The sequence below is a fragment of the Microtus oregoni genome, unplaced genomic scaffold (genome assembly GCF_018167655.1).
Source record: "Microtus oregoni isolate MIOR12 unplaced genomic scaffold, Mior012 000050F_ref0000143, whole genome shotgun sequence".
NCBI lineage: Eukaryota > Metazoa > Chordata > Mammalia > Rodentia > Cricetidae > Microtus > Microtus oregoni.
Genome location: NW_024543256.1, coordinates 8,943,906 through 8,949,286, shown reverse-complemented (window position 1 = coordinate 8,949,286; position 5,381 = coordinate 8,943,906).

Below are 5,381 nucleotides of genomic sequence, written 5' to 3'. Positions count from 1 at the left end.
AGGAAAGCTAAGATAGGAGCTCAAGACAGGAACTTAGAGGCAAGAACGAGCTGAAGCGGAGAACGTGGAGGAGTGCTACCTTCCGGCTTGCTCTCCATGGTGGGTTGGATCCCCCCACATCAACCAGGAATCAAGAAAATAGCCCCACAGGCTTGCCTGTAGGTCAGTCTGATGGAGACATTTCTCATTTGAGGTCCCCTCTTCACAAATATGTCTAGATGTGTGTCAAGTGGACAAAAACAACTAACTAGCACACATGCACTCATATATACATGCACACACACACATGCACACACGCACACACATACAGATATACAAGGGAGAGAGAGAGATTGCAAAGGCATAAAGAGACGTCCGCCTGCACTCTGATGTTCATTGGAGCATCATTCACATTAACCACAAATAGAAACAACAGATGACTGAGAAAAGAAAATATAGAATACACAGCAGGATAGAAGGGTATTCAGCCGTAGGGAAAGAAGGAAATCTTGCCATATGTGATGATATGGATATCTCTAAGAAAGGTCATGTTAGGTAAAACAAGCTGGCAGAAGGACAAATAGTGTGGGATCTAAAACAGTCAAACTCATAGATTCCAAGAGGTTGTCAGGGGCTCAACAGAAGGGAAAATAGGGAATTGTTCTTAAATAGGTAAGATGCTTCAGTTATATGACATGAATAAGTTTTAGAGCTCTACTGAACATTGTGCCTAAAATGAACAGAACTGAAAATTATGGACAATACATCATGGATAATGGCTTCTTCACTAATCCCAGCACTCGGGAGGCAGAGGCAGGCGGATCTCTGTGAGTTCGAGACCAGCCTGGTCTACAGAGCTAGTTCCAGGACAGGCTTCAAAGCCACAGAGAAACTCTGTCTCGAAAAAAAAAAGGCTTAAAAAAGGGGGAGCTGGAGAGATGGCTCAGTGGTTAAGAGCATTTGTAGTAATAAGAGCAACGGGGCTGCGTCCCCAGCACCCAGGCTGTCTGCCCGGCTAGCTTATGCCCGAAATAACAACACACAAACTGTATTAATTTAGACACTGCTTGGCCTATTCTCTTCTAGGCTAATTCTCACATATTAATTTAGCCCATTTCTAATCATCTGTGTATGGCACCCCAAGGTGCGCTTACCAGGAAGATTCTAGCCTATGTCCATCCTGGGTCGGAGCTTCATCCCGGGAGCGGGGCATGGCGTCTCTCTCAGGCGTCTGCTCCCGAGAAGAGAGCTGTCGAGACTCTCTGAGCTCACTTCCTCTTCCTCCCAGCATTCTGTTCTGTTTACTCCTCCCACCTATCCTCTAACCAATAAAATGGGCCAAGGCAGTTCCTTTATTAGCCAATGACCTTCCTCCATCAAGCATTGCCTGCTTTTCCAAAGGTCCTGAGTTCAATTCCCAGCAACCACATGGTAGCTCACAACCATCTGGTCTGGTGCCCTCTTCTGGCCTGCAGACATACATACAGACAGAATATTGTATACATAATAAATAAATAAATATTTTAAACTGTGTAAAGCTGACCAAAAGACTCACAGTCAAAGGAAAAACACCTTTGTCACATTTAGCCAAATAAATGTGAATTTTATATATCACAAGTTAAAATAGAATGACTATCTTGGATTTTGCAATTTTATCACAAGCTTTATTTTCCCTTTAGCTGATTAGCTACTAGTCCAAATTGTGGTTATCTGCTTCATTCCCAAGGACTATTATTTGTATATTTCAATGTTATACTATTTAGCAAAGTTTCCTGTTATATATTCTTATTGAATCATAATATTTTAAAATATAAAATAACTTTTTGTACTATTTAATTCATTTTGCTTAGTTTATCCAAAATTAATTTTAACAATCCTATTTAAATTCTCATGCTTTTGATCCTTTCCCATTTCATTTTCAGTCTTTCTATGTCTATTTATATGTGTCTTGTAAAGCATTGTTTAGTTTTCTATAAAATAAAACTGAAAGTACTCTAGTTGGGGGATTCAGCTATCCATATTAATTATAATTGCATATTTGAGGCCTTATCCCTGACATCTTATGTTGTGTTTTCTATTTTGTGTAGTATTTTTATTGTTGCATCTTATGGGGTCTTCCTGATATGTGCCTTTCCCTTTTGCCACTGAAAACTTCTATACTATATAATTATTTTATTGGTAGTTACAATCATTCATACATACACACACATATATATAAGTATAATAATAAAATTGTATATATATATATATATATATATATATATATACTTTTTTTTGGTTTTTTGAGACAGGGTTTCTCTGGAGCTTTGGAGCCTGTCCCGGAACTAGCTCTTGTAGACCAGGCTGGCCTCAAACTCCCAGAGATCCGCCTGCCTCTGCCTCCCGAGGGCTGGGATTAAAGGCATGCGCCACCACCACCGGCTATATATACTTTTAATATTATATTTAATATAATATTATTAATATATACATACATACATACACACAAACATACTTTTTTGGTTTTCCAAGACAGGGTTTCTCTGTATAGCTGTCACTATCCTGGAACTTTACCTATAGACCAGGCTGGCCTCAAACTCACAGAGATCTGCCTGCATTCCCAGCAACAATTATATTTTCATCAAGCATGTAAACATATTTTCTGCCAATATCACAATTTAATCACTATCAACAACTACCCTAACCTTCAGCAAGATATGATTTTTAAAGAATTGTTGTTGTTGTTGTTATTATTATTATTATTATTATTATTACTGTTGGGGATAGCACATGTGTGTATGACTACAGGTACCCTCAGAGGTCAGAAGTCTCTGATATCCCTGGAGCTAGAGTTACAAAGAATTGTCAGTGGCCACATATGGGTTCTGGGAACTAAACTCAGGTACCTACAAGAGCAATAGTTGCTCTTGATTGCCAAGCCATTTCTTCAGTTCAAGATATGTCTTTTAATATTGTATCCTAATTCCAATTGCAAATTTGTTTGTATCATTTTGAGTATAGAGGCACAATAATATATTATTGTAGTACATCACTATAATTTTAGAAGTTCTTTCTCAACAATTACATCAAACTTTATAGAATATTTCTATACTGGCTAGTTTTATATGTCTACTTGACACAAATTAGAATCATCAGAGATGAAGGAGCCTCAATTGAAAAAATGCCTCCCTGAGATTCAGCTCTAAGGCAGTTTCTCAATTAGTGATCAATGGGCAAGAGCCTAGCCCATTGTGGGTGGTGCCATCCCTGGGCATATGGTCCTAGGTTCTGTAAGAAAGCAGAAAGAGTAAATAGCAAGAAGGATAATTAAACTGTGGATGTTTGAAGAAACCATAGGAAGGAAATTTTATCAAGCATATTTGTAGATGCTCTTTGAATATATTTTCACACTCTGAAATTTTTGCTGAAATGCAACTCTCCTTTACTTTCCTTCTCTAAAGCATGAAACATATATAACACACCTCAGGAACGCTTGCCCATCCATGTTGATTGCTTCATTGATTAATACAAGTATTCAAAGGAACCAGTCTACTTGCCTATCAACAGATGAATGGATAAATAAAATGTGATACATGTACATGGTGTGGGAAGTTCTATGTGTTGCTTTTATTGGTTAATGAATAAAGAAGTTGGCTTGGCCTGTGATAGGTTAGAGTAGATCTAGGTGGGGAAAACTAAACTGAATGCTGGGAGAAAGAAGGCAGAGTCAGAGACACCATGTAGCTCCACCTAAGACAGATGCCGGGGACGGAACTTTACCCGGTAAGCCACAGCCACAGATTAATGGAGATGGGTTAATGCAGAATGTAAGAGCTAGCCAATAAGAAGCTAGAGCGAATAGGCCAAGCAATGATGTAAATAATATAGTTTCTGTGTGGTTATTTCAGGGCTGAGCAGCCAGGAGCAAACAAGTAGCCTCCTACAACTTGTACACAATGGAATTTTATGTGACCTTACTATAGTATGAGGAGCGGCGGGCCGAGTCCTACCACCCAGCTAGCTTTATACCCGAAATAATTACAAGGAAACTGTATTCTTTTAAACACTGCCTGGCCCATTAGTCCCAGCCTCTTATTGGCTAATTCTCACATCTTGATTAACCCATTTTTAATAATCTGTGTAGCACCATGTGGCTTACCAGGAAAGATCTTAACCTGCATCTGTATCAGGTGGGAGAATCATGGTGACTGCCTGACTCGGCTTCTTTCTCCCAGCATTCTCTCTGTCTACTCCGCCTACCTAATTTTCTGTCCTATTGAAGGGCCAAGACAGTTTCTTTATTTAACCAATGAAATTAACACAAAACAGAAGACTCTCCCCCATCACCTTACAAAATGAAATCATGCTGTTTACAAGTAAGTAGATGGAAGTGGAAACTACATTAGTCAAAGCAATCAAGATTAAAAAAGAGCTACCATATTTACTTTTATATGAAGAACTGAGATTTCAAAGTGTGTGTGGGGAGGTGATGTTAGGGGATCAGGAAGAGGGTGAAGGAGTCGGAGTAGTGAGGGAAATGGAAAACAGAGAGGGTAATGGAATACTTGTGACAAGAAAGGAGAAAAGAGTGTTAGCTAGAGGTAGGAAGGGAACCAGACAGACAGGGACAGGGAGAAAGGGGAAGGCTGGAGGGAGGGAAACAGGTGAAAACCAAGTATATATGTGTGAAGATGTTGTGATGCCACCCAGTGCTTTATATACTTAGCTGAAAAACAATTTAAAAGAAGTGAAAGAGACACAACTAACAAAATTTTAATTATGCCCTATTCGTATGATTTAAGTAACAATATTGTTTTTATCATCAAGTAATTAAAATAATAAAGAATCTACAATCCAGGAGGTCAAGTCGTGCTCCAAATTTTCAGTGCAGATGTAAGGTTTGGGTTTTAGTTTGGTTTGTTTTTTGTTTTGTGGGTGTTTTGTTGTTGTCATTGTTGCTGCTGCTGCTGTTGTTGTGATGTATTATAGACATACAACAGTCCAAACTCATGCAGCTTTGGGGAAGAACCCTGTGACCTTCTGCAGATGGCAACTTTCCTTTAAAGAAATGGATTCTGACTTGTCAGTGGGCCTTAATGGAAACTGAATATCAAATCACGGATCACCACAATATAACCTGAATTGCCCATAGTGAACTGAATGCTGCATGATCTAGTATGCTGTATGAAAATAGGGCTTCACCAGGCCCATAAAGTAAATGTTATATGAGAAGTTTGTTCAAATGTTCACGGTTCTCCCTCCTTCTGCTCCTCATTGGGACCTTGGGAGCTCAGTCCAGTGCTCCAGTGTGGGTCTCTGTCTCTATCTCCATCCATCACCAGATGAAGGTTCTATGATGATATGCAAGATATTCGTCAGTATTGCTATAGGCTAGGGTCATTTCCGGTTCCCTATCCTCAGCT